Raw genomic sequence first — 24,762 nt, forward strand, 5'->3', positions numbered from 1 at the left:
AACATACAAATATTTGGTTAAAAATTCTGGGATTTGGCACTAGAGTTTAAAGCAAGCAAACATAAATAGCCATGAAAGTAGGTGGAGAAGTTTTGATACAATAATATTAAAGTTGCAATCGACCAGTAAGTATTTAGTGGAGGGTCACATGCACAAGACAATTTTTTCTAAATGTAGTAACAGGAAAGAAAACCTAAACAATATTTCCAAGTTATTAAATGAAGTTTTCTTACAGCTAACTGGTAAAAATCACACGACTCAAGCCATCATTCATGTGTATTTTAATATTCCCATGTAGAGGTAAGAAGGAAAGATGCTTTCAAATCCTTATTTTATTTTGAGAGAGAAAAGAGGCAAAAAATCCAAACTGGTAAGAAACTGATAGTAGTAAAGAATTCAGTGAAATATATAATAGTTGCTGACAAGTTTAAGCCATTAAAGAGACCCGGTGTGCAATGGGAGTTCAATTTTATTTCAACTGACAGATAAATCCTGTTTTAAAAATAGCTTTTTGTGATCTGAAAAATGATCAGAAGAAAATTCTGAGTATGCAAACACCTGTAATAAATCATCTGCATATAGAGAAACAATGTATCAGATGATGCCAGTTTAAATATCTCATGAGGAATTGAATTAAGATGAGCAGGAAGAATCACAACTAAAATGTAAAGCAGAAGGTGAGATAAAAGGCAGGCTAGTCAATGTCTGGTTTTGACAGCTCTACAAGGACAAAACCACACCTTGGTTTGATGATAGCCAGGGCACAAGGCTCAGCTCTCCACTCTCAGTCTTTGCCCTTATGAGTTCTGTAAGCGAGGAAAGAAATGCAGATAACCTGCCTCCACATTTGTCCAAATGATATAAAAAGTTATATGCTAATGTCATGTTACAAAGAGGCTATTGCATCAGATATATGGCTTCCAAATAATTACATGTCTTTATTTTTTAAAGTTTATTTTTGAGTGAGAGAGCGTGAGCATGAGCAAGAGTGGGGAAGGAGCAGAGAGAGAGAGGGAGGGAGAGACAGAAAGAATCCTAAGCAGGCTCTGCACTGTTAGTACTTAGCCCGATGTGCAGCTGTAACGCACGAACTGTGAGATCATGACCTGAGTGGAAATGAGGAATCAGGTGCTTCACTGACTGAGCGCCCAGGCGCCCCCAAATTATATCTCTTTGGGAAAAAAAAACTATTTCTATAAACACCCTGTAAATAATGTGTGTATTTAAATTATCATACAACTCAATTTACTTTTTACTTTTTGTCTACAGTTTTATAATTTCTGTGTTTAATTTTTTTAATTCTCTGATTTATTACATATGCACAAAGTCATTCAATCATCACTCTCACTGGGACAATTCCTTCTCCCAAACACCTTCTCTCAGGCTCTGCCTCATATACAGTCACATGTTTACCCCACCCTTAAACCTGAGAATCAATCTGTTCTCCAACACTAAAGTTTTGCTTTCCAGATCGCATGGATACATAGAACCATACAACATGTAACCTTTGAGATGGTAACCTTTTGAGACTGGCTTCTTTCACTCAATATAATGCCTGTGAGTTTCATCCATTTTGTTGCATATATTGATAGTTTGTTCTTTTTTATTAATGAATGGGATTCCATACTGTGGTTGTACCATAGTTTGCTTATCCATTTACCCACTAAGGGATATTTGGATTGTTTCTACTTTTTGGAAGTTACTAATATAGCTGCTATACATATGCATGTGCAGGTTTTTTTTTTAATGTAAGTTTTCATTTCTCAAGGATAAATACTTAGGCATTGGGTGGCTAGGTCATGTGGTTACTGCGTGTTTAGCTTTGTAAGAAACTGCCAAATCATTTTCCAGAGTATTGGAATTTAAACGTTATCTCCACATCCCAAACCGCATGATCGCATAATGTTATTTTTGTGTGTTTAACTGTCAAGTGTATCTTTACAAGCTCAAATAGAGAAAAATAGTGTCTTTTATTTCCACAGGTATTAATCATATCTGTTGCTCTTCTTTTTTATTTGTCATGTTTCACATTTTCTTACTGCTCTCATTGCCCCTCCTTCTAAAAAACTTTTCAGCTGCTGTTTTTTCCAGATGATACAAGTGATATTTTCAGTATTGCTCTCTTTTCCTTCTAGACTCTGAGCATTGAGATATTATATATTGTGTTATTATCTCACAGCTTACTGAGGCTCATCCAGTAAGTCTGGGCTATTTTCCCGGTTGGATTCAGGCCATGAGTTCCAGCCTGCCTTCTGTGTGCCCTGGTTCCAATGTTCCAATGTTAGTTAATCATTCAAAGCTTTTGCCGTGGTCTTGTTGTCCACCCCCCCCCCCCCCCCGGTGGTCAGTCTGGGAACTGAGTGGAAGTCTACCCATTAGCTCTGTTCTCAGTTTTGGAATGATAATTAAGATCAAATGCACACCTATGCATCTGGGGAACTCAAACCGGGATTCATAAGAAACATTATGGGATTCCTTTCCAGAGAGTTTCTTGTTGCATTGCGTAATCTCCCTCGTTCTGTCTGTTCTTTCGGCCCTCCATCCAGAAGTCATCCATGTCTAGTACTATCATTTGTGTTGGAGACTTAACAATAATGAGGGGCGGGGCGCCTGGGTGTCTCAGTCGGTTGAGCGTCCGACTTCGGCTCAGGTCATGATCCCGCGGTCTGTGAGATCCAGCCCCACATCAGGCTCTGTGCCGACAGCTCAGAGCCTGGAGCCTGCTTCAGATTCTGTGTCTCCCTCTCCTTCTGCCCCTCCCCTGCTTATGCTCTGTCTCTCTCTCTCTCTCTGTCAAAAATAAATAAACATTACAAAAAATAAAAAAATAATGAGGGGATGCAGAGTGAGAATGGTGGGGAGAGGGAAAGAGAAGAGAGACTAGAATAGAGAGATACAGAAAAACAAAAATCAGAGGAATTGATCCTGCTCTCTAGGGTGAGCAATTCCATGCAACCTGGTAGAAGATTCCTTCCCTCAGGGTTTGGCTCATGGTTTCCACTATGGCTGTTCTATTATCATAGGATGCCATGAGGACGGGATCATGACAGAAGGAACATTTGGGTTATTTCCAGCTTTAAGAAATCGCAAATAGAGCTGCTATAAAAATGTATGTATATGTTTTGGAACATACCAATATTTTTATTGCTGTAGATACAATACCAAAGAATAAGAATGCTGGGTCAACTGGTAAATAGATGTTTAACTTTGTAAGAATTGTCAAAGTTTAGTTTAGTTTTCCAGAGTGACCCTAACATTGCATTTTCCCTTCACCGATGCATGAATTCCAGTTATTCTGCCTCTCACTCTGTACTTGGTATTGTCTATAATCTTATTTTAGCTATTCTAATATTTGGGAAGTGGTATCTCATTGTGGTTTAAATTTGTATTCTCCTGATAGATAATGATGTTGGATGTCTCTTCATGTGATTGTTTGCCATCCTTGTATCTTCTTTGGTGAAGTGTGTGTTCAAGTCGTTTGTCCATTTTGTAAATTTGAATTGTCCATTGTAATTGTATTGGGTTTTTAGAATTCGTTTTGTAGTTTGGATATAATTCTTCACAGATGAGTGGTTTGCAAATATTTTCTTCCAACCCATAACTTGTCTTTGCATTCTCTTGATAGAGTCTTTGATGGAGCAAAAGCTTTCAGTTTTGATGTGGTCCTATTGATCATTTTGATCATCAAAAATGTTTTTGGTGTCATTTCTAAGAATGCTTGTTCTAAACCTAAGTCATGATAATTTTCTCCTGAAAGTTTTAACATTTTTAGTTTCACATTTAGATTTATGATCTATTTTGAGTTGATCTTTGTGTGAGGTGTGATATTTAAGTCAAAGATTGTCTTTGCCTATGGATGACCAATTATTCTAATGCTGTTTGTTGTAAAGACTATCTTTTCTCCATTTAAATGTTTCTTTGTCTTTGTTAAGTATCAAATGGCTATATCTGTTGGAGCCTATTTCTGCCTTACCTATTCTTTTCCTGTGATTGTGTGATTACTGTAGTTTTATAGTGAGTCTTAAAATCAAGTAGTACGATTCTCCCAACCTTGTTCTTTTCTTTCAAGTCTTTATAGCCATTTCAGTTCCTTTGTTCTTGCATATAAATTTTAGAATCAGCTAAGACCAGCCATTTTAAGGAAATAATAACATGTCTTTAATCTTAAGCAATATAGGGGTGAAATCATAGTTTCAATTTCTCTTATTTGAGAAGAAGGTTTAATTTTTGCTTTATTTTTCAAATATTGTGCATTTGATATCCACAGAAACCAGGTTACAGAAGATTAGCTATAAAAGTTGAAGATTAAAATATATACATATTTTATATTATATAGATATATATTAGACCTCCCTACCAATTGCCTGTTATTATTTGAAATTTCCTTATCTTCCATTCACTATTGGGTTCATATATAAAGATATAAATACCACAGCAAAAATAAATTTAATTCTTCAAATCTAAAAGTTGAATTGGGAAAATTCTAACACATCTTCCAAACACCATTAGCAATGGCAAAATTTGGGTTTTGTAGCCCTCAAGATGAATAATGGAACGTGCTTTGAAATATTTGGTTCCATCATGTCAGGCACTTTCTGTGTCCCAGCTACCCCACTACCTTATTTTCTGCTAGCTTCTATTAAACTTCATAGAAACAAAAAATGCCAGATTGTTACTTTTATAACCTCTTTTATAATGATCCAATTCTGGATAATGAGATCAGAGAGAAATTCCACTTGTGATTTTTCTGGAAAATGTTTTTTATGAAATGACATGTGGGGGAAAAATGCCTGTTTTCATCTTGCCTGGATGTGGCCATGTTTCATATGTCTCATGTGGCAACCAGCCTGTGACAAGAAGAGCAGAATCGCGACCACGTTTAGAGTCGCTGATGTAATATCAGGAACATGTGTCATTGATTACACTTCTGAGTCTCTCGTACCTACTCTGGGACTGCCATTTGCCTCCAAATAAACTGCCATTTTTAATTTATTATTTGAAATAATAAATTACCTTATTTTCTGAGCTACTTTGGGTTGGATATCCTGTTATTTACAGTCAAAGGCCTCCTAATAGACATATCTCTATAAAGGTTCAACCAAGGCAAAATAATTTCATTAGAGTCTCTTCATTTCTTTTCTGGAGAAACTCTGATTGCTTAATAGATTAAGACACCTATTCAGGGCCTTTCAAAAGGCCATGGGATAAAAATAATAATGTCCATGCACTCTGACTTCCTTCATCAGAAAACTGTGCTGCTTTACTCCTGTGGAATTTCACATTTCTGATTGTGCCTATAAATAAAGTGGGATGATATGGTGCAAAACTGGCTATACTTGGAGTCCTGAGATCTCAATCTTGCTGCAGGGTGATTTATTAAACACTCTGTGTGCCAGTCTCCTCAACTGAAAAAATGACACATTTTATGAAAACACTGTAAACTCTGTGAGAAATTAAGCAGCACCCTACCACCCCCCAATACACAAACACGCTGGACTCCTAAGTAATAGGAGCTCCGATAAGGTTCAAGAATCAGAACTGTTGCTTTTACTGTACTTGATAGAAATTACAAATAGATACTGCCATGTGGAATGCTGTTTGGAATACTTTGGATTCCTACTTTTGGAAATCACAAAATCTTCATAGTCTTTTGGTTATCTCCTTCCTGTCACTGGTGAAGCATGGGAAGTCTGGCATTGTCTCTCATCTGGGATCACTGTACCCACCCAGACAAGGACTAGGTGGCCTAGGAAAATTCTGTTAGTGGACTTGGTTCAGTAAGTTATTTTTCCCACACTTCCTCTGTGATTAAAGTAGAAAACAAATTAAGTCTAAGATCACTGTGTACAGATGGAGTAAAGAGACTAATGGGTTCACTAAGCCAACTCTAGTCTTGCCTTAACCGAGAGAAGAAAATAAAAGCTGTGCTTCGTTGAAATCCTATCACAATTCCTTGATGGAACTCTTCCTTTTTATTATTTTGCTGATTCCCTCAAAAATTTCACATATTCTCTGGGCTCTCAAATAATCAAATCCTATCATCTGAATATCTGGCCCATTCTATGCAATCACAATGATTGGCACAAGTTAATGGAAAGAAAGACTATTGTTTAATCTGAAAGGGTAGGTCTGCACTTTCTCACTGAATAATATGTCAGTCTTTGCAATAAACTGAAGAACATTTGCCTAATTTAGAAATGTGTATCTCTTAAATACATAATGAGAAATACGTAATAACTCTATCAAAGATAACAACCAAAAAAACCTCCCCATAATATACCTTTAAAAATTGGTTGCAGCTGGAGTGGTGGACATATTTGCAGAGTGGAGAGAATAATTGGAAGAACATCTTTTTGAAGGAGGCCAAATGAGTGGCATTGTGAAATGTGAACCCAGTGGCCTCACCTATGGGTTAAGATTCTAATCAAGACTTGCATGGACATCAAAGATACTAGTTTTTATATCATAATTAGATCATAGTTGAGATAACCAAATTTCAAAAAGTTAACTCATGCTTTATTTAGCAAGCATGCATTTTGGTATCCAAGGCACTCTAATAGTACAAGGATTGCAAAGATTATAAGATCATATTCTTTGTCTTCAATAAGCTTAAAATGGAGACAAGAAGAAGAATAATCACATAAGTGTAATGAAATGTTAAATCTGATATAGAGGCAAATACCTGTTATAGAGTTTGGCACATGATAGCTATTTAATGAGTGTTTACTTAAAAAATGAACAGAAGAATTGATGCAAGTATGTGTGTGGCAAATTGACTGATAGTTATGTGAACAGGGGAAGGTGTAGGAAGGGTTAACTAGAAGTTGGTCTAGAAAAAAAAAAGACGGTGGGACTTGATCATGGTGAGCATAGAGGAGAAAGACACTATAGACAGAGGACTTTGTGATCAAAGATTCAGGACACATTGTAGAATTGTATTTACATTTGGAACAGAAGCCTGCCCAGAGGATGCCTAGACATTTTGCAAATATATGAGCAAGTATTCTGATGACTCTCTATCTTTACCAAGATGAGAAGTATTTGTAGTCAGTTGCCCATGGTAACTTGCCTAGCTATTCACATGTTAGGAATTTGCCTAGTTAGCTTTGAGAAAGCTATTTGTTCACTCATGAAGTCATACATTTTTGCATGCACACACATTTATTGAGTGAATATTTATGTGATAATCTGTACTACTAGGACTGTAAGGCTTTGCAGCTCAACATGTTTCCCAGGAACAAGGAGCGTCTGTATTAGCTAGGAGCTTGTTAGAAATGCAGATTATCAGTGCCAGCCTAGGACATACTGAACCAGAATCTGTATTTTAACAAGACTTCCAGTTAGTTGATATGAATATATCTGGGGAATGCAAAGAAAGCTTGCTTCCAGCTTTCTAGGACTGTCCAGTCCAACCAGGGAGATAAAATACATGTGCAAATAGTTAGACTGTCATACCAGTACCCAAATGGCACATGCCAATATGTGTGACACAGCCTGGCACAGACTCTGAAGTCAAATGCTAATTTAAAAAATAATAATTCTTTTTCTGTGTGCACTTGGACAAGTTATGTTTCCTTTCTCTGACTCAATATCTTTACCTGTGGGGTATTGATGATAACTACTTTGCTAGGCTGTTTAAGAATTAGCAATGTCCCATTTGAGTGCTTAACACAGTACCTGGAGCAAGATAAGCACTGATAAATGGTGATGATGATTCTAGAGATTTAAAACCTAACTGTTTGCAGGAAGATATGCCATTGTAGATAAATTTTTTTGGAAAAGTGACATTTTATCAGCCTCGGATACATAGAGTTTTAACATAGGGTGTTGAGCATGCAGAAGGAAGGAGATATTCAACCCTCCAGCCATGACTTTCACTATAGGAAGCTATATTTCTTTTATTTTTTTAAATTTTTTTAATGTTTATTTATTTTTGAGACAGAGAGAAACAGAGTGCAAGTGGGGGAGGGGCAGAGAGAGAGGGAGACACAGAATCTGAAACAGGCTCCAGGCTCTGAGCTGTCAGCACAGAGCCCGACGCGGGGCTCGAACCCACGAACCGTGAGATCATGACCTGAGCCAAAGTCGGATGCTTAACCGACTGAGCCACCCAGGCACCCCTAGGAAGCTATATTTCTTACATACACTGATACTACTTGAGAGTCAAGGACCTTGCCTGCTAGAACATCCATCATGCAATTTAGACCAATCGTCTATCTGCAAATTTAATAACAGCATAAATTAGATGGGCTGTTCAAATACATTTCTAATTCCATTATTTCAGAATACCTTTAAAACAAAATTCTTTTCAAAATAAACAAACAGCCCCTTATCATTTCTTTATTTTGATTAAAATTAAAATTAAATTGCTTTGTCTTTTTACTGTTGGAAACAGAGTGAGGGTCTATAAAAATCATGAAATTCAATTATGGGTATTCACAGTAAATGGCCAAATACAAATCATGCACCTTAGAATTTGCTGCAACTTGTCAATTTAAAGATTTTTCTTGGTAAAATATAGACTTCTGTATATTATGCATTGTTTTATTGAAGAGATCGCAACTAAGTAAAATCATTTCATCAAACTCACCTTGATTACAAAAGCCAGCACGGACAATAAAAACCTACCTTCTCAGTATCTGTTGGCAGAAACTGCCAACTCTCTCACACCATGGCCCGAGAAAGGGAAAGTGTCTACACTTGATGAGACAATGACTAATCCAAGCCACTCAATTATTTAATTATAACTTTACTGACTTTTCAGTTAAAAGTGCTAGGGTTAATGCTCATTGTTAGAATTGTCCAAATTATAAGAGAAAACAATGACAGTGCTACTACCTAGGGAGATATAAGAGTAGTTACATACTGTTCCAAACTTTCCTTCCTCTTTGAAAGCCCTGCTCGGGGAAAATCTAAGTGTCTTCAGAGGGCAATAGAAAGGTGCATGGAGATCAGGCACAGGTGTAGAAAGTAGGACTTAGGGCATCTTCACCAGATAATCTTGTGCCTCCAAGGCTTGTGCATTTCCATCTGGCTTTGGTTATACCTCTAATCAATATATACTGTTTTTCTTTTCTTCTTCTCCTCCTCCTCCTCCTCCTCCTCCTTCTCTCCTTCTTCTTCTTCTTCTTCTTCTTCTTCTTCTTCTTCTTCTTCTTCTTCTTCTTCTTTCTCCTTTGGGGGCCTGTAAGAGGGAATACTGACTTCCATCTGCTTTCCACCTGCTTACTCAAGAGAGTGGAACTTTTGCTACAAGCAGGAGATAGACGAGCAGTTTGAGCTGCTAAAATCCTTTAGGCTTTGGGGTTTGACAAAGACCATAAAGGAAGGATTTCCACGGTGTGCTTTTTTGTTCTGTGAGCTACTGGTGGACTTTCAGTAGATATAAGCATGTAATTTTGTAGTAAGTATATATTTTTTATTAAGTGATCTTTAAACAATTTGGTCATCTTGGAAGAAAAAATGAAGTAGTTACTCCACAATTATTTGACAAATGTTATCATATGTTATATTCAAGTGTTCACCAAAATACCATCATAAGCCTAAAAATGGCACTTGTTTTTATCAAGGACTGTTTGGAACAGTTTCTTTCATATAATTTTCAGTCTACAAGTTGCTATTTGTCTCAGCCTAAGTATTTTCAGTCTACAAGTTGCTCTTTGTCTCAGCCTAAGTATTTTCCCATGTTTTTTTTTTTAATTGAAGTATAATTAATGTACAGTGTTATATTAGTTTCAGGTGTATAATATAGTGGTTCAATAAATCTGTACATCACTCAGTGCTCATACCAATGACTCTTTAATCCTTTTCGCCTATTTCACCCATCCCCCCTACCTCCCCTCTAGTAACTACCAGGTTTTTCTCTGTATTTAAGAGTCTCGGGGTACCTGGCTGGCTCAGTTGGTTGAGTGTCCCATGATCTCGCATTTCGTGAGTTTGAGCCCCACGTTGGGCTCTGTGCTGACAGCTCAGAGCCTGGAGCTTGCTTCAGATTCTGTATCTTCCTCTCTTTCTGCCCCTCTCCTACTTGTGCTCTGTCTCTGTCTCTCTGTCTCTCTGTCTCTCTCTCTCTGTCTCTCTGTCTCTCAAAAATAAACATTAAAAAACCAAAGTCTTGTGGGTTTTTTTGGTTTGTGCCCTTTTCCTCTGTTCATTTGTTTTGTTTCTTAAACTCCACATATGAGTGAAATCACATGGTATTTGTCTTTCTCTCACTGACTTATTTCACTTAGCGTTATACCTTCCAGGTCCATCCATGTTGTTGCAAGCGTCAAGATCTTATTCTTTTTTTATGGCTGAGCATCAGGAAAATACAGATCAAAACCACAATGAGATATAATCTCATACACCTGTCAGAATGGATAAAGTAAAAAACGCAAGACATAAAAACTGTTGACGAGGGTGTGAAGAAAAAGACACCCTCATGTACTATTGGTGGGAATGAATATTGGTGCAGCCGGTATGAAAAAACAGTATAGAGTTTCCTGAAAACTTTAAAAATAGAATCACCATGTGATCTACTGTTCTACTACTGGGTATTTACCCAAAGAAAATGAAAATAGTAATTTGAAAGGATATATACACCCCTACATTTTTTGTAGCATTATTTACAATAGCAAAGATATGAAAGCAACACGTGTCTGTCAACTTATGAATGAATAAAGATGTGGTATATATACATATATATATATATACGTATATATATATATGTATATATACGTATATATATATATATGTATATATACATATATATACATATAACTCTGCCATAAAAGAAGTATTATCTCTTGAGTGCTAGTTTCATTTGCTAAATTGGCACTTTCATTATTTTTGTTACTTTATGTCCCAAATTGTAATAAGAAGTCCAGTAGCTAAAAAATGACACATTAAAGCACAAAAGTAGTAATAAGCATAATGAAAGCTCAGAAATCCTATTGATTCAAAAAGAGAGCATGAATCCGTGTGTGCTCAAAAACGTTTGTGTGTGAATGGGATGACATTTTACAGATCTCAAAACCAAAATATGAATAAGTATAATATAGACATCTGAAAATTAGATGTTTTTTGGTAAAGACAACTATTGTTCCCCTGGTCCCCGCTGTCTCATCTGTTAAATATTTCACTATAGTGTCTTGATTCCATAGATAATTTTTCTGACATTTTCAAATAAAGAATAGTAACCTCTCTATGTGTCAATAGACGTTTCTGAATAAGTGCAGAGTAATGCTGTCCAGGATGATTTTGATGGATACAGTCACTAATGGTAGAGAAGATAACAAATCTATGGAGGTATCCTCTGAAATTGTATTCCTTATGACAAAAATGAGTCCATTGCCTTACATGGTAGCTTATAAGAAACCAACAAAGTTAGCGTCCTTACAGAGGAACAAACTGACCATCAAATGTTAAGTGATTTTGATAGGAAATGCAAGCACTATCTTCTGTGCAGACTTTGAGATACTTAAACTTAGATTTTGCTAAAACTGCAGTGTACAAATCCATTCTTGGCACATATATGGTGAATACATATTTATTATTTGTAAGCCTTTATGTAGCTGTACACAGTTTTATTAAAATCAAGGCTGATGGAGCAGTGATGTAAAGACGGATGCTGTGACATGAATAAAGGTTTGCACCTGAGTGCCTGTGTACCCGCTGCTTTAATCATAGGAACCAGTTGGAAGATAAAAAAATGCTCTCTCATCCTGGTTCTGTATTAAGGAAAATAGTGCAAATTGTAAATACAGTCGAATAATAGTCATAGAATGGTTGTTTTCAGTGTATGCTTTGGAGAAATTGGCACCAAAGAAAGACTTTCCTTTTCCATTCTTAAATAAGCCAGCAAGTGGACACAGTTTTCAAATAAGCACTGTAAATAATTGATAGGATAAAATGTCTTAATGACCCTGATAATGCTAGTAAAGACTATATGATTTTTAATGTATTGCTCAGATGGAATATTTCAGTAATAGAATTTATTTCTTAGAGAGTTGTAACCTATTATTTTGAGTCTAAAATATGATTTCAATGTGGTAGATAAAACATCTGGGCTTAAAAGGCAGACAAAATCTTGGTGCAGTGACTCCATTGCTGAGAAAGGTATTCTTTTCCAGAACATGATAGTTGTTTTCAATGATCTGCGAATCACAGCTGAGTGTTGAGACAGAATGTGATGAAATCCTTTCTAGAGCTGAAAGCGATAAATAAATGGATTAAGAATCTATTCAACCCTTCCTCTCAAGTGAACCATTTGAACTTCCCAGTTTTTGAGTATAATAAGCTTGTCAATTTAGTTTATGATGGAGCCCATGAAAAGAGTTTTACATAAGACAGTCTTCTTTTTTTATGATTTCATGATTGATCCTAATATGGAGAACTATCTAACATAGCCATCAAATGCTTCCATTTCAGATCACATATAATAATCATGGAGTACTGTCATATAATTGAGCAAAAAATAAAGAAAAATAAAGTAACTAACAGGATCATGGTGAAGCTACTCATCATGAAATCAGATAAAGAGAATTTATAAAAATATTGAAAATTATATCATCTCAGGAATCTCTTCCACCCAAAGAAATCTTGCTCTTCTGAATTCCTGTATCATTTCTTATCTATATCAATTGTTTTCTTATTTTTATATGCTTGGCTTAGTTCTTCTTTCTTATTTGACTTATATTCATATTACATGTGACTCTTACTATTTATTGTAAGACAAACTCTATTACAAACAATAAAACCACACCCGGTTATTTATGTTTTGTCTATGCCGGTTTCAGGTCAACAATAGCAGAGTTTAACCATTCTAAAGGGAATCAAATATTCCAGAAAACCGAATCTATTTCTTTCATTCTGGCCCTTTATGGACAGACCCTTATACTGGGGTATACGTCGTTCAAGACCAGAGATTTAGTAAGTTTTGTCAGATACTTGAGTGAGTTGTCTCAAGCTTAGTAACATCTGATATTTTTATAGTGAATTTATTCATCCATCTAGAATTACCCTTATGGATACTTTTACCAGAACGTCACTCATATTCAGACTATCGTTTGTCAAGTTAAAACTCAGTTGGAATATTATGAGCAGTTATGCATGAAACCAGAGGTGTTATCCTACTTACTGCTGGTATGGTAAAGTAAGCCTGGTAAGTTCTCATGGGACGGAAGCAACACATTTTGACAATTTCCAATTAGCCACCCCAAACTGATTCTCCAAAATAAGACTGCAGCTCCTCAAAAGACCCATGTTCTCCCCAGGCAGACTTGAGTTACTATAAATCATAGTGACATAGTGCACTCACCCATAAGACCTAATATAAAGATAGTCTCCTAAAGCACATTCCAATTCAGCCTTATCATAAAAAGCACCTTGGGGTACACTGAAAATTCTATGGCCACTCAAGTCTTTTTATCAGTTATAAGCGAATGATTTTTAAATGCAAATATTTTCTGTTAAAAGAGTAAAGTAAAACCTTCATATTTTGGAACATTTTAAGATTAATAGTCAGGTTTGTGGATGATGCAGACAGACTGCAGGATCATTACATTTTCACTCACATCCAGAACCTCCAATCTGTAAGATTAAAGGCAGTCTATTTTTAAATTATTGCAGCACATCCCCATACTAGCTTTCTTACAAAGGTGGGGGGGGGGTATTTCTGTATTTGATTATTGGAGTAACATGGTTATTTCAATCATGTGGCCATGATTTTTTTTTAGCTTTGTACATATAAAAGGTTTTTTTCTGATACCTGAGGTATTTCAGAAGCAAAGAGATAATTCTGTGTTCAAGTCTTTTTAAAAATCAGACTCCAATTTATATTTAACCCATAGCTTTAGAGACAAACAAGCTTTTAAGAAACATCTGGTCAAATGTATTCACTTTATAGAAGAGGAAAGAGAAAAATAAAGTGATTTGTCCAAATTCAAATAGCCAGTGGGCAGATGAGGATGAGACAACTTGGCCCAGATCTTGATCAGATAACTACACGCTGCTGTCTTCATACGGTGTTAATCCCCAAAGAAGATTTCAACTGTTTTACACCTCTTTGAGAAGAATTGGATGAGATTTCACTGAGTCTGACTGGAAGAGATAGGCACCATTGTTCATACATGGCAGCTAACAAAATTGAAGATTAGACATCAGAAGTGGTTTGCCCAAAGTCATGTCGCAGGTAAGGGCTTGAGCACTCTCTCCACTGTTCTCTTTACCAGACTCCCACTGAGGTTGCTAGTTTCTGCATGAAAGCTTATATCAACAGTTTTCATTTCACAGACAATCAAATGATGTATGTTGTAACTATATGGCCACAGGTTATGATTAATTGCAGTATGCACTAATTTAGATGTTATAGAAATTGGGAGGTAATTATGTGTCACTAAAATTATCTGCACACATCACCAATTACTGCAGACTACTATAGTTGGCAATAACACTCTCCTACGGAAAAACAGGGTAGAAAAATATATTTCTCTAGACAAAGTTAACATTTTCTACTTATCAAGGTCATTGCACACCACGGACATTGTGACATTCTTGACTTGTGGTATATTGTACTCTTTATTTCTGGCATAAAAAAGCTTTAATATAGTCTTATAAAATGATAATCTGTCTTTATTTCCCACAGTTTATATATCTAGGTGTTGACTTCAGTCTTCATCTACATTTGCTAGTTAATGAGCAGTACATTGTTGAGGAGCAAGGATTATAAAATGTGAAGATATATACCCAACAAGTTATAAATAAATACAAATCTGAAGTCGGGTATCTCATCTTGATAAGGTCTCCTCCCAAACCACCTGTAATTTTGCAAAGAGTGGTTCCGTGTGTCGTTTCTCTGAATTGTCCCTTTTCCTTATCTTTTTGATGTGTTCCTCTAAGTTAGAAATAATCTACAGGAAGCATAAGCAAATGGAAGCAACACTTTGATGATTTTAAGACTCAACTAAATCAATGAAATAAATCGGCTAAATGTATACCTTAATACTGTCACTAGTTTTTAAGCAGATCAATTTCTATGTTGCATGTATAGACTTTCCTAGAATTTTCAGTTCTAGCCATTAGTAAATTATGTTCTAAATTTAAATCGGTGCTAATAATGTTTGTGTGGGTGGAATGAGGGTGAATGATGTGTGTGTGTGTGTGTGTGTGTGTGTGTGTGTGTGTGTGTGTGTTTGGGAGGAATGACTGCTGCTGATCAAACCAATTTAGCTATTGTAATGAAATTAGATATTTTTTTTTCCTTAGACATGTTTTGGCATCACCATCAAATCACATAGTAGATAGATTTTGTTTGCTTTCTTTTGAAATATTTAGAGCCATCAGAGTTCTTTTTTTCTCATAAGCAGTGAGGCAGAAGAAAGTCAGAGTTGAGTTTTATTCTAATTGTATAGTATCAGCATTGTAACCTCAGCTCACTTGCTTTTGTGATAGATGCTAATTAAATAACCTTTAATCCAGGAAAGTTTATATTTAATTGTGTGTCATGGAGGGCATTTTTTTTTAATTCTAGGAGCTAGCTATGCCTCCCACCTCTTTCTGAGGAAACCAGTGACAAGAATTTATTTCTATATAGTTTTCTCTCACATTTTTCTGTATTCCTCTGCCCTTGTCACAATAGATTGAATCTAGAGCCAGAGGCAATCATGGATTAGTTGTTAATAAAAAAGATCAACTACCCAGAGGTGATGTGATGTAATGTCTGTCAATACTGATGTTCTATATTGGATACTAAAAAGCATAATCAGCAAACATTGAAATGGGGCCCACATAGAAAATGTATATATATATATAAAAAGAAACTATACCCTATGTTGAAAAGGTTTAAAGAAAACTTGGTCATTAGAGTTATTAATATATCCTGAGGAGTAGTAAGAAACTATTCCTACCATCTTGGAAATTCTGACATATACGAGTCTCTAAATTTCAGGGACACAAGCTGACTATGGTGTTATGAATATAGTAGTTCCATAGTTTCTAATTCTCCTGTAATTCTTTGTAATAATCCTTATATTGAAGATTTGAAGCAATGGGAAAAAGTGGGAAGTGTATAAAAAAAGTCCATTTACTACACATAAGAACACTCATGAAACTGGAAGGGAACATAGATGTCCTCATTGATAACCTGTTTATCTTTCTTAGTAGTGAAGAGGGCACCAGAATCTACATTTTCAATAGGCTTTCCCCTAGTAACCTAACTTTCTATACTTCTCTTAGATTATAACCACAACTTTAATTATTCACTCTAAAATAATTACTCAGTGGGATGGGGCACCTGGGTGGCTCAGTTGATTAAGTGTCCAACTTCAGCTCAGGTCATGATCTCGCAGTTCGTGAGTTCGGGTCCCATGTAGGTCTCTGTGCAGGCTCTGTGCTGACAGCTTGGAGTTTGGAGCCTGCTTTGGATTCTGTGTCTCTCTCTCTGCCCCTTCCCTGCTCCTGTGCTCTCTTTCGCTCTGTCTCTCTCTCTCAAAAATAAATAAATATTAAAAATTAAAAAAAAATTCAATGGGGAACCTAGGTGGCTCAGTTGGTTGAACATCTGACTCTTGGTTTCAGCTCAGGTCATAATCAGGGTTTGTGAGATAGAGCCCTAAATTAGGCTCTGCACTGACAGTGTGGAGTCTGCTTGGAATTCTCTCTGTCTGCCTGTCTGTCTCAAAATAAACATTTAAAAATAAAATAAAATAAAACAAGTAAAATAAAATAAAATAAAATAAAATAAAAAAATAAAATAAAAACTCAATGATCCATCTGTAGGTAATAGCTCACAGCACACTCTCCCTTCCTTTTCCTCCAGCTCTTTATGGTCTTCCGCTCCCCTTATCTCTGACAAAATCCTACTCACCTTTTAAGATCTGACCCAAATGACCTGTTCAGCAACAAATTATCCATGGTACATGGCCACACTCTCTTCCTCTATCCATGTGTATCTCTTAACCATATATTGTCTCATATTTCAGGATCCTCAGCACTTGTCTGCATCTCTCAAGTGACTATCTGCTTTTTAAGGAGGTGATACTCATTCCATCAACCTCTCTTACTCTTCCACGGGGACTAGAACAAAGTCCACCATATATTGTGGATGCTTCACAAGTAGGATGATTTGAACAGAGGTGAACGAGCTCTTGTTCCTTTGCCCAGTTGTGTTGTGTTTGCCACTGGGGTGAAAATAATGAACTTTATCTTTTTTAGAATATCATATTTCAGAATAGTTATTTTTGTCTTTTATTCTTTTCAAAATATGGTTTAAAGAGAAAAAAAGGTATCCTCTAAGAAAACCATATAGTGACTGGAAAAAAAAATAAATACAAGATTTCCTAACCAGGTAACAACATAAAACTCAGAAACTAGAATGGGTCTTGCCACTGGCATAATAAACCTTTTGATTTTATTGTGTCCCCTATTAATGTGTTATCTCTTTTCGCCAGCATATACCACAAGCAGATTTCTCAAAGCTCCCCCTAAATAATTCTCATCCTAAAAAATTAATTATTTAGTTACTTATGAAGGATATTAATGGTCTAAGACTGTGAAGAAAACAATAATTTGTCTGCTTTTTTGATTTAAGGTTTTGTTTTGTTTTAAACAATATAATGCAAAACTATTGCAAAATATTGCAATTATCTTAGACATCATAGATTCTTAGAGCTGGAATGGAACTTAGATCATTTAGCTAATATTCCATAGAGTTACAGCAATTGTCTCTGGGAACATCCCTTCATACTTTTTTTTGACTCCTGTCCCCTTTATTATGATGCTTTCCCTATGTTTGGGGGCTTTTGGTGACTCCACTTCTCCAAGACTAATTTGTGGTTGTTGGCTTGCTTTTTTGTTCCTTTACATTTACTGTCCTTGAATTCACATGCACGTCTCACTAACATATGATCTTCAGTCTCTACCAGAAACATACCAAGCCCTCAATAAATATTTGGTGGAAGAATGAAATGACTTGTATCATATATACAAGATAGCTGCTGATTAACAACTAAGTATTTCCAATGAATTGCTTAACTATTTCCACTCAGTGAATTGCTTATATCCAAGTTGAACTAAGCCATAAATGAGATTTTCAAATATTCATTAGTCTTTCATCAAGCAGCAAATTACCTTAATCCTTTTTGTCTTTTCCGTTCTCATTCTAATCCCTCTTTTAGAAAACCACACCCAATTCAGCAACAAAAGCACAAGGAAAATGATAATATCTAAATAATCTTCAAGGTTGTTTTTTTTTTCCACTCATAAAATTCCTACAGAGTAGTTAGAGCAGCACTGTTTGATTTCTCGATTATGCAAAGCATGATTTCTACAAGTAAATTCACTGTAACCAAATTGACAATAAAAGCATAATTGGTGCCTCCATGATTTATGTGTTTTTTTAATATAGTAGAATGTGTTCTCTAAGTAGTTATTGGATGTAAATCATATATGAAATATTTTGAATATTTTTGTTGCGTTATAGCTTCAAAATAGTTACTTCTCAAATGTCTGTTTTATGCTTTCATGCTTGCTGAAATGTGGTTTACCAAATACTTCTGGGTGTGTTTTGTTTTGTTTTGTTTTGTTTTGTATTGTTATGTTTTGTTTTGTTTTGTTTTGTTTTGTTTTGTCTGACTAAAGGAGAAACTTGGAAATCTCCAAGGAGATTTGGCTTTTAGATTTGTGCAGAATGGCCACAATGCTTTTCGACGAACGTGGCCTCCCCTTTTCATTTGTCATAAGTTGAGATCTACTGAGGAATGTTATTGAACACTCCCTGAAATTGAAGGCTATGTACTTCATGTGCAAACCTTTCTAGGATGTTATTAATGATTGAAACTGGAGGTAATATTACCTGACAAGTGGATTCTGTGACAAAAAAGAAGGAAAGATGTCACATTTCTCTATTAAGTAGAATAAGTGAGTGAATTACTAGTTTCTTTCTATCTTTTCTTTGATTTTTAGGGTTAATAAGTTTCATCTTTTCCTCTATGCTTCATTAAGGGAGGATGTAATCTCCATCCATTAGGGTAGGGATGTTGGTAATTTTTGTGCGTGTCCTATTATTACTAGATACCCAGGGTCTAGAAAAACACCTACCACATAATAAGTGAAATCATATGAATTAAATGAAAGAAAAAAAAGAGTGATTTCATTACATTCTTTAAATTAAAAAGGTTATACATTTTTCTACATTCCATTTTTGTTTTCTCCATCTTCATTAATCTCTTAAATGAAGATAATTTACAAAGACAGACATTCTGTGCTCAAGATCACTTATTTTCAAGACTTGAACAATCTCCTTTGGAAATAGTTTCTACCTCTCCGTCTCATACCCCCCCATACTTCTGTGAACATCAGGTCTACATTTTTTTAAATGAGAGAGAGGGAGACAGAGATTCTGAAGCAGGCTTCAGTCTCGAGCTGTCAGCACAGAGCCCACTGGGGGGAAAGGGGCACGAAGAACTGTGAGATCATGACCTGAGCTGAAGTCTGAGCCAAAGTTGGATGCTTAACTGAATGAGCCACCTGGACACCCCTCTACATTTTGTTTTGAGTCTAATTTTAGATTCCCTAATGTCAACAGTCTCCAGTTGGAATCCAATCATTTTGTCTCCAAAACTGATCTTCATCTGGGTTCCCAGTCTGACGGTTGGCTTACTAGATACCTATGCTGTACATTTGGAATTGCTTTTGATACTTCTTTTTTCATCTTTTTCCATATTCAATAACTTACTGCATCCTATTGTGTTCTGTTTATCTTTCTCATCTTCTTTATATTTACCATAGCTGCTGCCCCCAGCCCTAATCATCTCAATTCTGCTCTATTGCAATGAATTATCCCTGCAATTAATTACTCACAAGCCAACTATCCTTGTGTTCCTAAAATATGAGGTAGGTACCACCACTCCCTTCCGTAAGACTTTTTAATGTCTACTCATTGCCTATAGAATAAAATCTAACTATTTGGACTGGCCTTCAAAGCCCTGTACTGTCTAGCCAATTTTCTAGCTTTGTTTCATTTTATATATTCTAAAAAGTCATAAAGAATTTTCCTTTGATCTTCAAAATGGCCATCTGTTTTAATATTTCTAGATATTTGGTTAATGGTTCAAGTCAAATACCCCTTGTTGGATTAAGTCTACTCTGCATTATTCTGCTAATTCTCTCTTATAGCACACATTTCTTTCCATCTAACACAGTTATTTACATATGCCTTTCTCTGGATAGCCTAGGAAGCTTCTGGGGACAGGGTTTGTGTCTCATTCAGCTTTGTGCATTTCACAAAGTGTGGCATGTTTTAGATATAGTGTTCTTTGAAGAATTTATTTGGGTGTGCTGTTTCTTTCCCACAGAGACTAACATGTTACACTTTCAGTCCCCTAATTAGCTAACTGAAGCTATACAGAAGCTGTGCATGGCTGGATTTACCCAGTAAAGCTGACCTCTATCTTAGATATCAGGGCAGGTCTGCTGTTCTCTGCATTAGATAATCTGTTAAAACAAATGATATAATAATACTTGAAACCACTATGATTTCTTCATCAAGAAAAAGTGTCTAGAAACTAATTTCATTTATTAATTGTAAGTATTCTGAGATGTAACCACAACCTTAGTATGGAATGACAGCTTCTGAATAATCATACTCAAGGTCCTATGGCCACCTCTGTTACTACAAATGTTTAAATCCTATTAACCTAGTTACCAATAAGGTGGAACCACTATACCTCAGTCTGTGCTACAAAAGCATTTTCTGATTATTTTATTTTAATTTTAGTTTTTTATTGTATTTCAATTTGTAATGTATCTACTATGTATAACTGAATGACAACTGATGAAAAACTACCCCAGGGAAAGCAACTAGTGGCATTCAGAGTCTTGATTTTTTTTTTCTTTTTAAAGAATGCTGAGTGAATCAAATGTAAAGAAAGAAAGCTATTTAATTTGCAAAAATGCAAATAACATGTGTTAGCCAGAGGCTTAAAGTACATGAAAGCATTGCTTCATATAAGGGTCATTGACAGGAGATTTCAAATAGGTTAATGAGCTGTAACACAAAAAGAAAAATATATCACTAAAATGAGTCACTAAATAGGGAAGAATTTCTGAGGGAATGGAACCCAGGGGAGGAAGGGGACATTTGATAATTGAATGCCTTGCCCAGGAATCTAGAAAAATAAAATTATTGGGTTGTCAGATAAACCTTGAGTTCATATTAAAGACCCCAATAGTGAAAGTTCAATAAACATCTCCCTACCTACTGCATTCCATCAATCCCATAGAAGAACTCCAAACAGATAACAGATATTTCTTAAAAGCCCTGACAGAATGTTTTGCTGATTGAAAGAGCAGCAGCACTGTTTGGCCACCAACATTCTCTGCATGGAAATTCCCTCCCATCCCAGGAAAATTCATTGCCTTTTAACCCCTGGTGTCTGATACCTAGTGTTATGGTAAAGCTCTTCTCGTAATCATATAAGCTTTTCTTTACCTGTATGACTTCTGCACTAGACTGCTAACAGTTTTATTCAGCTGGTGTTTTACATGAGAAGGCTGGATGAAGAGAGAGAGAGTATGAATTATTTCACTGAGTACAAGGGGCATAATTTGCAATATAGTCTCCATTGTCATTCTGTCCTGTGTTACCAATAGGTGTACGTGTGTGTGTGTGTGTGTGCGTGTGTGTGTGTGCGTGCGTGTGTGTGTGTGGGTGTGTGTGTGGGTGTGTAGGCATATGTGTGTGTTTATGATCATTATTCATACAAGCAAACAGTTACTAAATGGCAACTGTGTAATAAGCACCAGGGATACAAATATGGATAAGAAAAGTCTAAATCCTATCCAAGTTTATCCTGTCGAGGAAATAAGGCATTGTATGGGTTCGAAAGCAAAATGTCATCCTCAACTAAAATCCAGAAGATTGTTTTTATATGAGATGAATAAATCCTCATTCACCTTCATTACTACAAAATTTAACTTGGATTAAACCTATCTTAACATTAAAATCCGGCTTTAGGTACAGAAAAGTATCAATTTCAAATGTTCTACCAGGTCTTTACAAGGTAAAACATTAACAGATTTGTAACAGCATTGGTCTTGTGTGTAGAGCAAAGAAAAGTTAAGTGTTTTTGGCTCTAGTTATTTTGAAGTAATATTTCCATTGTATGTAGTGTACTAAGGAGAGAATACTATATTGAAGAAATTATTTTCTCCTGTTTACTGTCTCTGAGTGATACTGTGGTCAGTCTTTGAGATGTATGTGTATATGTGTGTCTTGTTTGAAATAACACTTAGGTTCCTCTTTAGCTGACCAAGAATATGTAATCCCTCTCACAGTGAGGAAATGCCAAGAGTAACCATGCCTATGTTGAAAGATTTTTTCCACTTTCCCCGATGATAATCTAAACTGAACAATTAACACTTGCAAAATACACTGCTCAAGATCTTTGCACCTCAAGTGCCATTAACTGAAGGCAATGGATAGATCATTTTCATGACCAGCACATAAGGCAGGAGGTGAGGTTTTCTTTTTTTTTTCTAATAAAAATATTTTTAAATGTTTACTTATTATTTATTTTTGAGAGGCGGGGGGAAAGAGAGAGAGAAAGTGAGTGAGCAGGGGAGGGGCAGAGAGAGAGGGAGACAGAGAATCCCAAGCAGGCTCCACACTGTCAGCACAGAGCCCTATGCGGGGGCTCAAACTCACAAACTGTGAGATCATGACCTGAGCTGAAAACAAGAGTCAGATGCTCAACTGACTCAGCCTCCCAGGTGCCCCGGGGGGGCGGGGCAGGGGTGGGGGTGCACAGAGTCCTTTAACTGACTCTTGAGTCTTGATACTAGTGTGTAAGGATCAGGAACCGGCATGGGGACTGAGGCCCAGTTGTTTCTGTAAATGCTAAGCATCAAAGTGAGAAGTGGCCCAGAGCTGAATTGTGACCAGCAGGAAGGAAAGAGAAAACACTGGATAATGACTCAGTAGCAGTTGTGAGAAAATGTTCTTCTTTCTTGGGTACACTGGAAAAGGACTATTGTGGCCAGACCAGAGGCAGGAGGGGTGGGAAGGGAAGCAGGTTCTTGTCTGAGTTGCATACACGTATAATTGTCAACCCTACAAGACAGTGATCCTAGATGCCAAAGATGTCACAAATAGAACTTATATAGAAGTAGTCTGGTTGGGGAGAATTTCCTGGTGGCCATGTGATGCTATGCATACACAAACGTTACTGTAACAAATACAATGACATGATCACCTTTTGTACAAGCCTTATTGATCGAGTCCCACTGTGGCTTTCTGTCGATCCAGCGAGAATTTATGGATGTGTCTCTTATACTGGTTCCTTATGAGAGCAGAACATCAAAATAAATGAGAAAGTTTAGTTAATATTTCCAGATGTCTTATCTATTTTATACTAAATGCTTGGATGTTCGTTCTGTCGGGGGAAAATACTATAAATACAGAACATAAATAAGTTATAACAGAGGACACATTTTTCCTGTTCAGCAGCCTATTGCCAATTCCTTACCACAATAAATCAAGACGGAGATGGAATCCATCCTGAGTGCAAGATTCTTAATACTGCCCACTTATCCTTCTTATTTAGATTTAGACCAAGATTGTCATAATGTGCATTAGTTTTCAAATGATACCATGACGATTCTACCACCTACTTCTGAAACCTATCTCTGTAAACTTTATATTAGAATACAAATTGGCCTTTCAAGTGATACTGTTTGCTTTGCAGCCTTTTTGCCTGAGGCCTTCTCTAAATCTAAAGTCTCTGTAGAAGCTTAGGAAGTCTGAATTTGAAAATACCATCTGCTTTAATATGATATTTAGCTTTTCTTCCTTAATGAAAACATTTTCCATTTATATACAAGTCTAAAGTTTTTAAATTATGCTAATTGTGCAATGCTAAGGTGCATTAGGATGAAAAGTCATTTTATTAAACAATATTTTTCCTCAGTGCTAAGAATGGTGTATATATTTCAAATCTGCAAGTTTACAATATTCCCCTTCCTAAGAGTATTGAAGCCAGCAAAAGATGAAAAGGAGGCAATCTAATTTAATGGTTTGCAATTATAGTTGATGAAGAAGTGTGTTAATCGGGGAAAAAAAATAACATAGATGACTTCCTGTTGGGAAAAAATGAAATCAAAGAAAGTAAAATGAAAATTCTTGTCTTCAACTTGTTCTTTTCCATATAGAAAAAGTGGCAAAGCCATAAGCCAGACATATGTTAAGCAGAATATCAGACTAATGGAATTCCATTCTAAAAGTGCACTTAGATTCCTTGAAATTATGCCTTTATAAAAAGAACAAAACTGGGGCACCTAGGTGGCTCAATCAGTTAGGCACCCGACTTCAGCTAGGGTCATGATCTCACAATTCGTGAGTTCGAGTCCTGAGTCAGGCTCTGTGCCTGGAGCCTTCTTTGGTTTCTGTCTTCCCCTCTCTCTCCCTGCCCCTCCCCTGCTTGTGCTCTCTCTCAAAAGCAAATAAGTAAATATTCAAAAAATAAAATAAAAGGAACAAAACTGAGAGAGAAAACTAGTTAGGCTATAGTGAGTACAAACACTCTCAGGAAAATAGGAATAAAATGAATCCTTAAATCAAATTTATTAATGAAGATGAACAGTATGTTTTCTCTCAGTAATTCCCAAAATGGACGGTTATGAATTACGAAAGGTCATAATAGGAATTTTTGGCCCGCTTTGATCTATGCTATTTAAAATGTGAAGTACTATTGCAAAGGCATAATCCAACTTTCATTCATGACTTGT

This window comes from Felis catus, chromosome A3, assembly GCF_018350175.1.
Source record: "Felis catus isolate Fca126 chromosome A3, F.catus_Fca126_mat1.0, whole genome shotgun sequence".
Classification (NCBI taxonomy): domain Eukaryota; kingdom Metazoa; phylum Chordata; class Mammalia; order Carnivora; family Felidae; genus Felis; species Felis catus.